The sequence below is a fragment of the Neopelma chrysocephalum genome, unplaced genomic scaffold, assembly GCF_003984885.1.
Source record: "Neopelma chrysocephalum unplaced genomic scaffold, ASM398488v2 Primary Assembly neopelma1_60, whole genome shotgun sequence".
In the NCBI taxonomy this organism is placed as follows: Eukaryota; Metazoa; Chordata; class Aves; order Passeriformes; family Pipridae; genus Neopelma; species Neopelma chrysocephalum.
The window spans coordinates 9,102,678-9,120,748 of record NW_020897715.1 but is presented as its reverse complement, the minus strand read 5'-3'; the positions used below and the strand labels follow the sequence as shown (position 1 = coordinate 9,120,748).

At 42.5% G+C, this 18,071-nt stretch overlaps 1 non-coding gene across 1 annotated transcript; it reads left to right on the top strand.

Moving 5' to 3' along the window:
• The first annotated feature begins 15,733 nt into the window (after nucleotides 1-15,733).
• Nucleotides 15,734-15,807, top strand: TRNAI-AAU. Its single transcript has one exon. It is a non-coding gene; the product is annotated as a tRNA-Ile (tRNA).
• The last annotated feature ends 2,264 nt before the right edge of the window (nucleotides 15,808-18,071 follow it).

The following is an 18,071-nucleotide window of genomic DNA, read 5'->3' as shown; positions in this document are numbered from 1 at the left end:
TTCTTTAAAACTTCTCCTTCTGATTATCACCATTCAAAATGATGACAAGCCATAGTAATTCATGTGGTTAATATAAGGAAAGCTTCTGAAGCCACATTAAGCTACATTTAAATTTTTTTTAAGTGCAGCTTGCATGCTTTATCAGTCCCCTAGATGAGTGGATTGCCTGTGACTGTCCTAGATATGTCTGTGTCCTTCTGATGATCAGTTTTTTTTAAGAGATGATTTGTGTAATTGTAGGCACAGAATACTGTGATTGGGATCTACTGTAGTTTCAGGAGGAGGATGCTTTATGGGTGTTGGGACCTGGGTATTCCATGTGCCTAGTACTGCAAGTGCAGATTGTAGTGGGAACACTCGAACAGCATCCCCTCATCTGCTCTCCTGTTCTCTGCCAATTGATTTCAGAGAACCAGACTATCACCCAGCAAAAAAGGAATAGCTGAGGAAAAACAATCATTTAAATGTTAACAAAGCCAGGTATCCATCCCTTAAGTAGCTTGCTAGCTGCTACGCTTCTAATAAGGTGACATGAACAGGTGGTTCTTGGTGGAGCCTACAGGAGCCACACACCCGATATTGTTTTAGTTCAGCAGTGGGGGGTTAGAAACAATCACAGATTTTAGTTAGGGTAAACTTCTTAGATAGACCTTTCAAATGTTAAATATTAATAAATTTACTGCTACATGGGGGACTATTAGGATTGGAAAATGTCTTATAGAAAGAGAAGTCAATAGGAGTTATGAATGTGAGGACTTAGGAAGATACAGGAAAAAAACAGAGCAGGATCAGAATGGAGGAAGAAAGCTGGAGATAGTCAGAGTTTTTACCAGGGCCCTGGATAGTAGAGTGCAGAGAGGGACAGGATTATCAGTTACTTCAGGAAAAAATCTGAGAACCTTCTCAGTCTTGATCCTGTTGCATGGACATGCCTTAGTTCCAGATTTCCACTATACACATCACCCTAAACAAAAGGTTCTGGTCTGTAGTTACTGAGCAGGGAAAATGGTCAGTGAGAAAAAAAACAGAGCCTGTAATGAACCGCCAGAACCAATCTATCCAGGAACAGGTAAGCATCATCTCTTGTTGGCATGGTCAGTTTTAAGTGATGAAAGCTGATAGACAAATGCACAGCCAGCATGGTATGAGCCACATCTAAAAAACTTCATCTTATTTCTGTGGGGAAAACCAGTTTACCTGGATTTCTGTCTTTACTGTGAAATATTAAAACTAGCTGTTCATTCCCACATGTGTTTTTATTATGCCCTTTCAGAAATTTTGCTCTCAACACCTGTCACCTTATGGTCAGCTCTTACCCTTCAGTCTATTTCTATTCATAAGGTTAAAACAGCAATGAAAATCCAAATGTTTTGCTGCTTGCTTGTGAAATAGCATGTTTTTCTTGGTTTTAAGCAGCTTTTTTCAGAGCAAACAACTATATCCCTACTACATGTGATGACGCAAAATGAATATTTTTCTGCTTAAATCTCTTATCAGCATGTGCATACGTGGACTGAATAAAGACAGGAATTTGCATGTCAAGTTACTGCTGTGCAGCTGTTGCCCTTTTCTGATGTACATGATAATTTTAAAAACACGAGTTCTTCTGCAAGCACATCAAAGTTCTCTGTCAGAAAATGGTCACTCTTCTCCCTCTGCAATTAAATCAAGCCCACTGGCACCTCTACCTTGATTTATTTTTTATAAAAATTATGCACATCTATTATGCTCATATAGATTACTTCCTCCAAGATGCTTGCTTTTCCACTTTAAATCATACATTTGATTGAATTGTAACTAAAATAGAGTAGATTAAAATGCCTGTGATCAGTCACTTGATTCCCTGAGAGGAATCACTTGCAATTCTCGCTTCACTCATCTTGTGGTTTTATCCAAATCTCCTGTTATTAGTAGATTTCAATTTCAACTGTTTGATTTTTTTTTTTTTTTTAGTTTTGTTTCCTTATTTTTCTGGACTCTTTGCTTCCTGTATATTGCTGTGAATGTCAGAACGTCTCTTTTTTTTGCTCCATTTTTTAACTCAAACGTTGCTGTGATAACATTAGTCCCTTAAAGCTGCCAGTCCTACTTGCTAAAAATAATGTGCTTGTAAAAGCCTTTAGGTGCCAGTCATTGAGTTATGGTTTTTTGAGTTTTTTTGTTCTTATAAAGTGAAAGTGGGCGTGTTGTTTGTTCTTCTTTTCTGATGGCCTTTTAGAGCAAAACCCGAGTCTCTAAAAGAAAAGGCAATCAGAGAAAAAATGAGATGTATTCCAGACGAGACAAGTTCAACTTCAAGTTTTTTGACCACATATTTCTAGGAACAAGGTGTTTCCAGTGTGGGTTTAGATAGAAATTATGTAGTTGACCTCACTTCTTCAAAATATTTTGATACTTATCTCAGATGCTACCCCTCTGTAGCTGTTTGGCTCCTTGTAATATCTAAGTAGCTCCCAATATTCATTCATTCTTGTGTTCTTGGAGATGGGGATGAGACATGGGGAAGCTAAATTACTTAAACAAGATCATACAGGAAACTGGTGGTGGATCCATTGCCTTATCTTCTTACCGTATTATCTTCCATTTTTTCTAAGTTTGACTCCACTTTTGTGTAATCCTGTGTCATCAGAGGTGGTTACTTCAACCCCAAATTCTCTCCTCATGGGAGCAAACTCTGAGATAAGTCTGCTGATGTGGGAACAAGCTTTGACCAAATATGAGCACTGAGGATACCAAAATCTGGCTCATTTCACCTACTTGGGTTGTTAGATTGGATGAAGGTGGCACTTCTGCCAGTGTCTCCCAATTGTCCCTGTTGAAGAATCTATTTGGAAAAAGTGAACCAGGCTCTTGCAAGATGGAAATAAGCAAAGACATTGGCAGTGCACCTAGAGCACTACAAAAGCCAAATGACTGCTTACTCCACAGGACCATGCTAGATACAGCATAAAGTAAAGGTCGTAGAGTGGCTCCAGAGTGGACACTGCCATCCAATCCAGCTGCTTGGCCTTCAGGTCTTCCTCTGCTCAGCTGCCTGACTTGCTAATGCAAATGCAAGTCAAACCTTATAGGAGACCTGCTCTAAAGGTGTTCTTATTCTGATTCACTAATATTTCTGTAAGGTTTTTTCAGAGAGACTGGATTGCATGTGTATGTTTTTAGTCTTTGTGAGCACCAAAATGAACACTAGATTTGACTGGTTTTCATAAGGTTGTCAAGTGTTTGTTTCTCACTGTGGCTGGAATATGTTGATGGTCACTTTTTGGTGCCTCTTATTTGGATGCATTTAGCTAGAAGTCCTTACCACATGCTCTTCATGATGTGGCTTGCTTGGGTCATCCAGGCTGTGCACTACGATTTAAATGTTGCTTTCCTTCTTTGCCTTCCCATTCCCAGCTGGGCAACAAAAATATTCTGAACAAGCAAATAACTGTGCCTAGAAAAAGCCATTTGGGGTTCTACTAAAGTAGAACTAAACTTGTAAGATTTGAGGTTTTCAGACACCATCCAGGATGCCTGGCAAAAACATAAATGTGAATAACAAATGACTGAGTTTCAGTGAATGAATTATTGTTAATAAACAGTCTTTGTTTTCTTTTATAATAAAACACAATTATATGTAGAATTTTGCTAAAATGTAGGCAATAGGAGGGTAAATGCTTTCAGAACAAATTTTCATATTGTCCCTGCAGGATGCTGCTAGGTACTGGGAAGTCTTAAAATCCCTTTCATTACCTCTCTCCCTCAAATCACTTAAATCTTTTAAAATAAAAAAGCACTGCCCAAATCACAGGTCTGCAGCATAAAGGAAGAGACTAAGTATTGTTATTTGGAGAGAATGGTGGTTGCTTTTATCTTATCCCTGTCTGATACTGCATATCGTTAATGTCTGCTGGAAGAAGATGGCAGCAGGTGTCCAGTTCACACTTATCTTTTGCTTTAAAATCATTTGCTTCTCTTTAATTTCTTTATTTTCTTTTCCTGCTCTTTACATTAGGATTCTTTACCACCATCACTGGGTGTGAGTGGGACACCCAGAGAACTGTGGCAAAGAGGATGTGGTGGGTCAGTTTGCATGGCTGTGAGTGAGCAAGGGCTCAGAGGAGGGGTAACTCCATCCTAATGAGGGATTAACAAGAAGTAGCCTTTTTTTGTCAAAAAAAATGGTGTCTACTCATCACAACTGCCTGGCTGAGGCTGAAACCCAGACAGAAAGCCCACAGCCTCCTTGGGTAGATGCCTACACCCAAACAGACCTCCTGAAAGCTGAGACAGCTACTCTACCCTCAGTTGGAGGGGAACTCCAGAACCTGGAAGTCCCCCACTGGTGCCTTCCAAAAGAGGAGAACAGTTTGAGAGCCCGGCTGAAGTTCCTCTACACCAATGCATGCAACATGGATAACATGGAGAAGGAACTGGAAACCATGGTGCAATTAGAGAATTATGACATAATTGCTATTACAGAAACTCGGTGCAACAAGTCACACAACCGGCGCACTGCAACTGAGGAATTCTGAGCTTTTCAGAAGAGATATGCTAGGGAGAAGGGGTGGGGGTGTTAAGGAAGGAATAGATTGTCAAGAGCTATCTCTGAGTAACAGCCATGAACAGGTTGAGAACCTGAGAATAAAAATGAAGGACAGGGAAAACAAAGGATCCCTGGTGATGAGGGTCTACAACAGGTCACTTGATCAGGGGGAGCCTGTTGATGAGGCTTACTTGCTTCGGTTACAGGAACCATCAGTCTCACAAGCTCTCATCCTGAGGGGGGGGTTTCAACCCTCCAGTCATCTTAGAAAGCAATACAGCAGGTTGCAAGCAATCCACGGGACTCCTGGAGTGTGTAAAGGACAAATTCCTGGTCCAGGTATTAGACAAACCAAGCAGAGATGAGGTGTTTCTGGACCTGGTGCTCACCAGTGTGGATGAGCTCATTAACAGAGTAAAGCTTGGTGGCAGCCTGGACTATAGCAACCATGCCCTAATTGAGATTGTGATCTCAAGGAGCATGAGCCTGGCTAGGAGCAAAGGGAAGACCCTGAACATTGAGAGTGAACTTCCAGCTGTTTTAAGGAATAGGTGAATGAGATCTCTTGGGTAGCTGTCCTTAAGGATGGAGGGGCTGACAACCCTTTGACCCACTTTTCTGAGAGCCAAAAGTTTTGTATCCAAATGTGTGGGAAATTGAGCAGGGCAGGCCTGAAACTGACATGGCTGAGCAAGGATCTACTCCTCAAACTGAGGAGCGAGGAGGAAATTCATAGTGGAAGCAGGGACAGGTGACCTGGGGAAGAGTATAGGGATACAGTTTGAATGTGTAGGAATGGGGTCAGGAAAGCCAAGGCAAAGGGGGAAAGGACTTGGCAAGGAATGTGGAGAGCAACAGGAAGGGATTCTTGGTCATAGATCAGGAAAAAAAAGGCCAGGGAGAGTGTACCCAACACCCCCCCCCCCCCCCCCCCGCAAGCAAGAAGGGTGAACTGGTAGTGACTAATATGGACAAAGCTGAGGTACTCAATGAGTTCTTTGTCTCAGTCTTCACTGGCAGTCAGACTTTCCACTTTTCTCAAGTCCCTGATCCTCTAAGTGGATGTGGGGGGAGTAAAGTCCCTCTCACTACAAACGAAGAGCAGGTTTGGGACTTTTGATGAAGCTGAATAGCTACAGGTCTATGGGACCTGATGACATGAATCCCAGTCTGTTGAGCGTTGATGATGTTGCCAAGCCGCTATTCATTATATTTGAAAAATCATAGTGATCAGGCATAGTCCCCAGGGATTGGGAAAAGGGAAAAATCACTCCCATTTTTACAAGGGAGGAAAGGAAGACTTGGGAACTACAGACTGGGGAGCCTCACATCTGTGCCTGGGAAGATCATGGAACAGATCCTCCTAAAAGATATGCTAAGGCATACAGAAGACTAGGAGTTGATCGAGAAGGGGGCCCATGAGAACTTCATGAGGTTCAACAAGGCCAAGTGCAAGATGCTGCACCTGGGTCAGAGCAATCCCAAACACAAGTACAGACTGGAAGAAGTCATTGAGAGCAGCCCTGTGGAGAAGGACTTGGGTGTTCTCATCAATGAAAAGCTGGACATGAGCCAACAGTGTTTATTTGCAGCCCAGAAAACCAACCACATCCCAGGCTGCATCAAAAGAGGGCTGGGCAGCAGGTTGAGGGAGGAGATTCTGCCCTTCTGCTCTGCCCTCGTGAGACCCCACCTGGAGTATTGTACCCCCAGCATGGGAAAGCAGTTGGACCTGTTAGAGAAGGTCCAGAGGAGGGCCACAAATATATTCAGAGGGATGGAGCACCTCTCCTATGAAGACAGGCTGAAAACTAACCTGGGTAAAGGTCAGGGGAAAACTTTTTTTATTTGCAAATTATTCATGAAACCCCTAAAAATCATGTCAAGATGTGCTGAGTCTAAATCTACCCGTGCAAGAATCTAATGCTTTGGTGTGAGAGTAAGGAGGACAGAAACTAAAGCAAAACAACCCAACCTGGACGAAGCCACTGGAGACTCCTTCTTTGCTTGGAATTATTGGTATAATTAAGTTTTGTATCATTCATTGCTTTATACTTGTGCTGACCTGCTTTCCTGAATCAGGGTATAGTTAAGAGATTTAGTTCGGAGATTTTAGCTCTAAGCCAGTAGGCCCAGTGATAAAGTTGAGGATTATTAAAAAAAGCAGACTACTTGCAGTTTTTTATCTTCAAAAGGAAATTAAAACAAACTTCTAAATTTGAAATAGACTGATTTTTTTTTCTTTTTTTTCTTTTGCATGTGTCACAATACCAGGTTTTAAAAGTAGTTTGTCACCATATTCAGCAACCGCAGCTGAGCCCGGGGCTGGAAGTAAATTTGCCAGTGTGCAGGGATCGTTAATGCTGGCTGCTGAGGCTGGAGAGCAGTGCAACCCTTGTTTCTTGGCAAGAAATCATGTAAGTAATCAGCAGGGTCCCAGAAGGTCATCCTCCTTCAAGTGTTGCCTAAAAGGCTTTTTTCTCTTTTCCTTTCCTCTGTTTGAATTGATCCTGTCCAACAGGGTCTGGTTTTGTACATAAATCCTTGCTTAAGCTTTCAGTCTGCACTCTGGCTGTGCTAAGTTGACTCATACTTCTCGGTGTACAAAACTCAAAACATATTCCTGGTTGGACAATGCTGATATTTGGTAGAGCTGTGCCTTGAAAACAGTCCTGCTCCATTGCAGTACTGACCACTGTATCTGTAACAACTGGTTCAGGCTCCTGCCTTACTATGCTGTACTGCTCCAGAACAGGAGATGGGATGGCTTGGCAGCACAGAGGACATGGCTGAAACTTGTGCCTCTAAATTAGCTGGTCATGGCTGATAAATTCCACTCTGTTCCCAGTGTCAAGCAAAATGAAGAGCTAGCCCTAGAAAAAATGGACTGCTACAAGCTTGTACTAGCTAAACATTTTTTGTCTATGTACCAAAGAGTTTTTAAGAAACTCTTTCCTATGTCCAGAAACTGAAGTGTCCTCCCAAAATGAATCTGTTTGACATGATCCTGGACCTTGATATCATACTGTTATGGAAAAAACCATCTAGGAAACTGGTTCCACTTTGTTTTAAATTTCTCAGATCACTTCTATTTGCTGTGTAACAAGTCATTCTGTAAAAAACCAAAACCCTGGAATCCTTTTTCCTTCCCTTTCTCTTTTAAGAAATCTTGTGTTTGGATTTGCCAGTGTCTAACAGACCCTGGCCTTCCTTTACCAAGGTCAGGACTAAGGTGCCTTTTCTACCACTCAGATCTCTCTTCCTTTGTCAATTTTACTGAAATATAGATGACTGTTTTGAATTTGATCAAAAGGTAGTTTATAGACAATGTGGTTTTAAATATCAGGTAAGCAAAAAATCCTTACATTGAGAATCTTTTTAATATTTGTTCTTAGATAATGTGCTAAGCTGCCCCTTTCAGTTGACTGAAGAACTTTACAGTCTGTGCAGGAGGAGGGACTGTTCATATTTTAAGGACATTTTTTTTAGTTGTTTGGTCTTTGAAGAAAAGTGAAATCTCTCTGAGATAATGTATGACTTTTGAATTGTAGAATCCAGAATACTTTGATGGGCAACAGATAAACACATGAAATTCAGTAGATGACATTGTTCTACAGCTTGTGTTCCCAGGCTTGGGATGATGAAGTGAAGTGTATGTGTTTAGGTTAATGCAAAATCCTTCGTTCACACTTCAAGAAGCAATATTTCAAATAAAATCCCGTAACTTAAAGCATTGTGTCCCCTCTGGACATGCTGGTTTTTAACTCTGAAACCAGCCAGAGACAGGTAGGTGCAGCATTGTGAGACCAAAATTGCTTTTGACTTTGGTCAGAGTAGGCTTTCACAGGACAAACAAGTATTTGACCTATTAACACCAGACCAACCTGCCTTTTATTTGGAAAGCAACATGGCAACTTTCATATCCACTCAGAGAGGCACTTTTATTCCAAGGTCACATCACAAAGGCGTATACAGAATAAACTATGTATTGTTCAATTTATCTACGTCAGGAGGACAGAAAGGGGAGCTGACCCTGGTACGTCTTGATCCAGTTGTGCTTTCACGCCCAGGTACTGCTGTGTGGGTAATGACCCCCCTGTGCTCCTGGGGATAATGGGTGTCAGCGTGACTCTAACTGGCCTCAAATGCTTTTTTGAAGAGATGTAACGGTTCGATAGACCCCATCAGGATGTGAGCTGTGGAGTGAGTGTTTTGCCTTGCTCGAATCCCTGTTTTTTCTGAATACTTCAGCTGCTTCTACCTCTGCATCAATGGAAATGGGAGATGTTAATCTATATGGTGGTTGCAAAAGTTAATTGCTGTTACATGGAAAGACAAAAAGAGCCACATGAGTGCTGAGCAGCGACAATGATGTGCACTGTGATAGAAGCCGAGAAAATCTAGAATGAGGATCCTAGGTTTAAAAAAACAAAACAAAACAATCCCTGTAGATAAGCAGTACATACTGCTACATCTTTCATGGCATTAAGAAAACTGACAACAAAAAATATAGAAATATTAAAGTACTTCTCTTTAAACACTTTGAAGTCACATGTACACTATTTCCAGCATTCAGGTACTTGGTTCCATAAGCACTAACTGTAATTGTGGGGTGTACATGGAACTGTTTTCAAAATTAGAAAGAAACCCACCAAAATAATTAAAAGTCACCTATGACAAGAACAATGCACAACATTTTAATTATATAGAGCCATTTTGTTTGCAAGTGTTTCTTATTGAGACATAGCTGTCTTCACAGAGCACGGGCATAGGAAGTTAGGTGTACTTCTGGTTTTTGGACTGTTCTCTGAGTTCATTGGTTGTTTGGTGTGCATCCTTTTTATCTATATGAATGAAAGCTGCAGTTCTTGTTCAGGTCCAGAATGGTGTCCTTCTGTTACATTAACAAATGGCAGCCTGATGGAGTAATAAATAATTTATGAACTTGGGATATTGATTTTTCTTCAGTGCTTATAGGAAATTATACGCTTGTGGCTTCAAGAAATAATTGGTCCAATTTAATCGCATAAAAATTATAGTCCTTTTTAATTCTTTTCAAATGGAACTTTAATGACTGCTGGGTGTGTTACAGAACAGAGCAGAAGAGAGGATGTCTGCATGGACTGAAGAAATAGGAGGGCCAGAAACAGCAGGTTTTACAGGTCTAATAAAAAATGATTGCTATGGTAGTGGTTTTGAATGAAGGCTAATGGACACTTGTCTGATCACAAATTGGCCTTTTCACATGGAAATATTGCGAATTCTAGTAAAAACAGTAGCACAGTGCAGATTAGAGGTACAGAGTACCGGGCATATTAAAAAAAAATATTCCATTTGTAAAACTTCACTGATCAGAAGGTGGATTTTGTTTTAATGCAAAGTAAGTGTTTTGTTATACTGGTCTTCTATGTAAGGTCTGCAGCTGGAAGAAGGGGCAAAAACTAAAGTGGGGGAAAGAAGCCATTTTACCAACTTCACAAAAAAATAAGTCTGAATTTGTCTTTTTTGGGAAGGAGAAACACCCTGTTACTTGGTTTAGTATATTTCATGGTGTTTCTGACTGTTTCTTTCCACAATATAGTACCTTGTGAAACATACCTTCCTGAATATTACAGCTTGAAAGAACTACACTGACCAGCTTTCTCAGAATGCAATTTATTTTTATAAGGTGGTTCTGCATTCCTTGCTTAAAAAATTCAAGAATACTCATCCACAAGCAGGTTTTATTGAAATCACATGGTATTCTGGCTTTTTGCCATTCTAAGGTGTTGGGGTTGTTTTGTTTTGTTTTGTGGGTTGTTTTGTTCCTTTGTCTGTATGAAAGCCATTGGGAAACTGAATTTTAGAAAACAGATATACTAGAAGGAAGTTTCAAACCACTCTGAAGCAACAGTTAATTTCCATCTTCAAATTTTAAATGTAAATTACTCCAAAATGTCAAAGGATGAGTGTGGTTTGATGAGGCTTAAACTTATAAATTTTTCTGAATAAAAAAGGGGAAAATGAAACTATTTCTGCCTGCAAGAGAGTATCACTTAAACTGCATGTGAAACTTACGTAGTCTAATCCATTCTGCCCTTCCATAGCAGGAACAAAGCAAACAGGCACTAGCGAAAAATGGAGAGACTGCCAACAATTTCAGCACTAATAATGAGGTGGTGTTCATAAAAACTCATCCTGCTGATCCCTGTAGTTCTAACTGTAGGCTTAATGTGGCATGTCAAATGGTAAACTGATGCCTGCCTGGAGTTAGCTGGAGGCTGAGAGCTGCAGAGCATCTCAAAACATTTTCCAGGGGAACAAACCATATTCAGGAACTGTGACACAGGTAAACAAGCCAAATGTCTTTACAGTAGTATCTGCTACCACCAGCCTGGGCACTAAAGCTGGTTTTAGATTCAGTGTGCTGCCTGCTGGGGGGGATAGCTGTATGTGCATACCTACACTATCCTAGGGGCATGGTCTGCTAAGAGGATGCACTCTTTGTGCCATAGAGAAGGTCCAGGTCTTCTGAGAAATGTGGGACTTCTGGTGTCCTTTAGACAGCTTAATCCTATGTCAGATTACAGAAGAAATTCTTTACTGTGAGAGTGGTGAGGCACTGGAACAGGTTGCCCAGGGAAGCTGTGGATGCCTTATCTGTGGGTGTGTTCAAGGCCAGTTTGGATGGGGCTCTGAGCAACCTGGTCTACTGAAAGGTGTCCCCGCCAATGGCAGGGGGGTTGGAACTAGATGATCTTTCAGGTCCCTTCCTATCCAAACCATTCTATAATCTGTGGTAAATTTGGCCTTAAATAAGCATGGTAATGCCATGCAGACATTGCAAGACCAGCGTTCATAGTTGGTGATTCCTCTTCCTAGGACTCTGGAGTTTTCCTTGCTTTTTGTTGAGAAGCTGTGAAGAAAGTTTGGTTTTTCTGTTCAAAGCATGACATTGTCATTTCTGTACCAGGAACTTACTGTGGTGGTTTTGCTGGATATAATGCCCTGTTTCAAGATGTAATTTTTGAGTCTGCAGGTTTCTAGTTCCAAACACTGATAATGGCTGGACAAGAAGGTTGTCTTGACTGTTTTAGTAAAAACTCAGAGTAGCTATTACTAAAAATTCTGTAATTATACAGTTCTAAATTTCAACACACATTTTATGACCATCAACTGTTTACTTTATGATTGGCATAATAATAATTTTATTTAATATAACATTATGGGTTTTTATTCTGTTTTGATGCACAGACATATGCAGATATCTTGCATTAGCATTTTTATGACTGAGATTTCAATGGTAAGATTATTAATAAATCTCTGCCTAGTGTTCGGGCAGATAACATTAGTTCCTTCTACCCTTTTGGGCAGCTAATGAATTTCTTTCCCCCTAGTTGTCAATTCTGAATTGACGATAGATTAGAACAAACAGAACATGGCTGTGGAATGCCTAAAGCTATTCTTTGTGGTTTAATTGCTGGTTCAGATCCATTGTGGACTGGGTAGTGAGCAGTGACCAAAGATCACTTTGTCAGATGCCTTCCTGGTCTAAGTGAAATAACACCTTAATGTGTCCTGCAGCACAGGCACTCGGGAAGGAGCAGAGGCAGAGAGAAGCCCATGAGCGTTCTCTGTTCTGCTTTCTGCCTAAAAATCTTGTTTCTTCTGGAAGATGGTCTTGCTTTGATACACAGGCAGGGTTCATGATGGCAGGGCCTGTGTCAGGATGCAATATGTAATACAGGCTGGAGCACAGTGGGGGCGTGAAGCTTATATAATTTGGCAATTTATTGCCTGTGAAAAGGAAACGAAGTAATTTGCTTGGGCACAGAGGTAGGAGCATCTTTCTGATCTTGAACAGCACTGAGTCTGAGCAAAGCACAATTTTCCTTTGTAGACAGCAGGCTGAGGCACAGCTGTTGGGACTCCACCTCAAAGTACAGGCGGTGCAGGCTGTACTGGGGACATCTGGGAGCACGGACCTGGGACTGCACTCACTGCAGGACGCTGCTGGCTACCAATGCCAGTGGTGAGCCAGGAATGGAAGGGAGCAGGAGAGATCAGGGACAGCGGTGCGCAGTGGGTGGATGCTGGGTGATTTCTGGTAGGGAGGAAACAGGCAACTGAAGAGATTTGAGATAGAGCTCAAGCACCTGGACCACCTTCATTCTTCAGTGTCATGCTGTTTGTGCCCTTGGCTGTCAAATATAGATGCTTTGGAGTTTTGACAGTACTCTATATAATGGTACTTTTCTTCAAGTGTTTCAAGTGTTTCAAGTGTTGAAGAAAAGTACAAAGATCAGTGTTTACAGAGCCATAGTGCTGTCGACTCTCTTATATGGTTCCGAATCATGGGTCATCTACCACCACCACCTGTGTCTCTTAGAATGCTTCCATCAATGCTGCCTCCATACAATCCTAAACATCCACTGGTCAGATTATGTGACCAATACATCTGTTCTAGAACAAGCAGCAGTCACAAGTATTGAGGCCATGTTGCTGAGAACGCAGCTGCGCTGGGCAGGGCACGTCTCCAGGATGAAGGACCACCGCCTCCCTACGATCCTGCTTTATGGTGAACTTGCCACCGGCTGCCGCAAGAGAGGAGCCCTGAAGAAAAGATACAAGGACTCCCTGAAACAACAGCCTTGGGCATATTGATCATCATAACTGGTCTACTCTGATCTCCAATCGGGAGGTCTGGAGACACACCATCTATAACGCTGCTGTTTCCTTTGAGAACACACGCGGGATCACTCTTGAGGAGAAAAGACAACGCAGAAAGAACCGTGTCTTGCAGAATATACCACCTAAGGAGTCTTTCTGCTGTGCCTTTTGCAATCAGATATGTCTATCTCGTATTGGCCTCATTAGCCACCAGCGTGCTTGCAACAAATGTGGATAGAGCCTTCCTAAATCTTTGTTCGCGAAGCTTAGCCATGATGATGATATAATAGTAAGGTTATGAGTGGAACATCATCACAGATCTTCTAAACATGCTGTAAAAATCCAAAGTTGAGATGCCTAGCTGAGGCCCTGAACTAACAAAACCATTACAGCTCAGGTTCTATTTGATAAAGCACTTGTGAACACAATTCTCTAACACCAGTGGTGTTGGAAAATGCTTGCAAATACTTTGCATTTACAGCCACTAAATTCCATAATGGTATGGACATCCACTATGTAGCCTGATAACTGTTTCTCATTCTAAGCTGATTTCTTTGCTTGAGAGTATGGATCCCACACCCTGGAGAGAAACCAGAGTTTACTGTTCAATTAGAAAATTTTATTTTCTTGGAGGCAGCATTGATCTCTTGGACTGTAATGTTATCTGTCACTGTCTAATAACAGAAAATCTGTTGCTTGTACAGCAGAACCCAAATGAGTCTCTCCTAAAAAGGTAGGATGTTATTTCTGTGTGTGGAAGAGGGCTTTGGAACAGCAGGTGTTTGCGTTTGGCATGTTACTGATTAAACTTTGGTGGAAAAAGACAAGTCTACTTAGTCTAACTAAAAGGTAGTGGAAAGAGACAACTAAAGGGCATTGAACTTTTTTCTTGCATAATTGGACCTGATTTGATTAAAAGCCATTGGTGGATAGCTATGAATTGAGGCAATATGTTACCGACTTGAGGTACTTCAGCTGATATTGTGGATAGAAAGTCAAGAAAGATGATTAATCCTCACCCCTGCTATCTTGCTCTCTGTGGAGCAACTGACCAAAAAACAATTACGTAAGTTTCTTACCTAAAACCAGACTGAGAATCCATTTGCCAGATGCACAAACAAAGGTCTGCTGTTCCTATACCTGACAATTATGCCAAGCCTATCAGTCTGGAGAGTACCCAGTCTCCATACATAGGCCCATGCTGTGGCTTGTTTGGGAGAACATCCAACAGGCGCTGGACAGCGATCTTTGTGGGTCTCTTCCAGCTCAGGAAATTCTGTAATTCTGTGTTTTCTTTCTGCCCTTTCACTTGTCATCCTTGTCTTAAGAATCCAGATGTGACCTTGCTGTTGAATGTTTGAGTGAGTTTAGCCTCACACAGGGTGACATTTCCCAGAAAATGTAGCTGGTTATCGAGATCCCAGAGCATATGTGCTTCCTGGCAGTTGGCTGGTTGCTACTTTATGGACATCAAATGGAAGAGGAGAAGGAGAAATGACAGTTTGGAGTCTGTTCAGTTCACTCCTAGGGATGAAGGGCTCTGTGAGGAAGCTGGGCAAAATGAAGTTTGGGGAATTTGGTGGATCTTTGAGGAAAGTGCTGGCAGCAGATGGGCAAACAGCAATAAAGGGGAACTGATGGTGTGAGTGAGGGCAAAAAGAAGTGTGAGTGGGGGCACTGATGACAAGAATGAACGTGGACTAGAAAAAACAGGGCACTGTAATCCTTAATGATCCTGAGTCAGTCTCTGTCATCCGAAGTTGTGATATAGATATTCTTTGGTCTTTTTGTCTATAATGAGCTCTGCCAAGAAGACCAAGCATTTGAAAAGCTTGATTTTTATTACAAGTCTAAGCCAGGAAAATGAGCACTGCAAAACCGAAACCTTTGACTGTGTAAAATACAAAATAGGGATAAAAAGAGATTGTGAATAACTCTTCCCTGTGTTACTGTACCCTTCCAGGGAAGGTAAGTGCTGTCAGGCTCAGTCTCACTCAACTGTACTCCCAGGTGAATTTTAGGACATGCCGGCCAACCGTACCTGCTTCTCGGGTTCATCAGAGGACAGACTGTGGGTCTGCTCTGAGCCTCACTCTTGCCACAGGCTGTGCCGAGTTTTGGTCAGGCCATGGGATAACTCGGGCGGACGAGGACCTCGGGAGGTGCCTTTCCCAAGCCACCTGCTCAGAGCAGCACTGCTGTGAGGGCAGGCCTGGAGGCTGCCCAGGGCTCGGCCCTGGTGCCCGGAAAACCTCCAAGGAGGGAGCCTGCCCGGCCTCACCCTGCAGCCTGCCCTGACACCTCCCTGTCCCTACTGGGACAGAGCGTGCTGGTGTCCCCGTCCCGGCCGGCGGGAACATCCCCTGCACGGAGGGCTCTGAGCGCCTCCGTAAGGAAGCGCAGCCGGCGCAGCGGGAGCACAGCCATAAACCCCGAGCAAGCGGCGCCGGCCCCCGGCAACTGGTGCGGTGACAGCGCTGAGCTCGTGGGGCGGGAGCGGCGCCGCTTCCCCAGGCGCGGGCTGGGAGTCACTTCCCACGCGACGTATTCCGAAGGGGCCGGTTAGCTCAGTTGGTTAGAGCGTGGTGCTAATAACGCCAAGGTCGCGGGTTCGATCCCCGTACGGGCCAGTGCTTTTGCCCGTCCCGGCAGGAGCACGGAGCCGATCCCGTGCCCTACCTGCGAGGCCCCGGCCGGGAGCGGCAGGAGCGGAGCACCCACGGACACGGGAGAGAAAGGGAGAGGGGCCGGAGGTAGGGGAGGGAAGCGAAGTAACCGGAAAAGGTGCCAGGAGAGAAATACATGTACAGTTCCGCAGGAGCACTTTAAATCTTTCCCTAGAACTCCACGAAATATTCGGTGTGTTATGCCTCAAGGCATTTTCTTCATGTGCTGCTGTTAATTAGCGTTAAGGCTGAAGAAAGCTGCAGGATTTGAGATGGTCCTTACTTCCAGTGAAAACCACAGGGAAAAAGAACATCAGGTATTTAGCTTTTTGCATTAGTATGACTTTGGTAGCTCTGTGTCAGAGGCTGGAAGACACAGAAGCGAGTGGGGTTTATTTTTGTTGTTTGTTTGTTTGTTTGTTTTCCTTTGTAGCAGGAGGACGAGCAGATCTCACTTGGCAGACTGATTTTTCATAGAATGTTCTGAACTCCATATAGGACATACCTAGACTTGACAGACACACCATAATCTGAGTCTTAATTTTTATGGGTGTGCTATCTATTCGAGCAAAAAATCCAGGCCAAACTGAAGTATGCTAATGGAGTACTATGTCTGCAGGAGTGGCCAAGCTAGATCCCTGGTGGCTCAACTGGCCTCTATAAGGGTGTTTTCTATCTAAGAAACTTCTCTTGGAAGCTCAAAATAGTTATTACTTTTGTCCTGTCTACCTCTCAAATGAAATGGGATTTCTTCAGAGGAGGGAAACTTTCTGGTTCCAATGTTTTCTTGTATAAACCAGTGATTTTGTTATCAGATTTGCATACAGAGAGGTCACAGATCTTTTGGGAAAATGCTTTGAGTTAACAGCATTCTATTGACTTTTACAAATTTATTAATATGCTCCTTCTCTATCCAGGTCTGTTGCTTGAGACTTCTTTCAACTGCAGCATTTGATTCAAAATAAGAGATAATAAAAAAAAAAAGAAAAAAGAAGAAAAGTGGATGACACTTCATACCAGAGTTTTGACATTACATATTCCCCACAGTGTCACCAAGGTACCACAAGGACACATGAGACATGTCACTCCAAAGTCACAATGTAACTTGTAAGTCACAAGGATGAATATTCATGTTATGTAGCATCCAAACTGCTGCCATGGCTCCATCAGATGTTATGGGAGAGTAATGTGGTGCTGGTTTGATGACCCTCTGTCTTACCACTCTGCTCACTGATCCTCCTCAATTCCTTTGGGTCCAGCTATAGTGGCCAGGACTTGACTACATATAATGACATCCATTTTAAATGAACTGAAAAGGGAAACAGCACCATGTTCTGCTTCAGAAAAAAAAATATCTGGGAATAATATTGCTTTGTTTTATGTTTCCCACATTAGGAATCAGATGTTTATTGTAGCTATGTTGCTGTATAGCTGTGCCCTCACTGTAAACCAAGGTGATGCAATGGCTCCTTGGCCACTTTTTCAATTTGTTTTAAATTGCTTATATTCAGTGTGGTTTTTTGGCAGTCAGGATTGTATGGGCATACTTTCCGTAAATTTAGTTTCAACAGATGGTTGTCAGATTGTGAGGGTCAGCCATTGTCCCTAGGAGAGTCATTCCAGAGACCCTTCTTCAACCTCGTAGGTAGCTGGAGAATAAAAAGAGATTAAACAAACAAACCCATATAGTGGAATAATGCTGTCATGAGGACAGCAGTGGAATTTCCATTCTGATGCTCTGCAGTGGCAGATGCTGGGGCATATTCTGGGGTTAGTGTTCAGTGTTTCATTTAACCTGTAAGTGGATTGTGCAACATCAAGGCCAAAACGGGGATCAGTTGTTGTGTGCTTAAAAAGTGTGGTGTGAAGCACAGCTTCTCTGCCCGCAGCAGTTGGTGATGGAGAGGATGAACTTCTTGTTGACTATGACAGTACTGAGTGCTGACAGCTGAGGAGGAAACTTATAATCAATCCGGTCAAACCTCTTCCTTCAGTTACTGTTTCAGATATTAGCTATTGCATTGTGGAGTTACACAGACCAAATAAGCTGATAAGTTTCATATTCTTCACTGTGATGTCTGCATTTTTCTTTGCATGAAATATGACCGAGAGGGCTCTTAAGTCTCAATAATTGAAGGTAGTGGGTTCACGCTGCATTCAACTTAGTAGATTTAGTGTATTCATTCACCCAGTGATGTTTTGAAGCATTTTCTTTCCCAGCCACATCA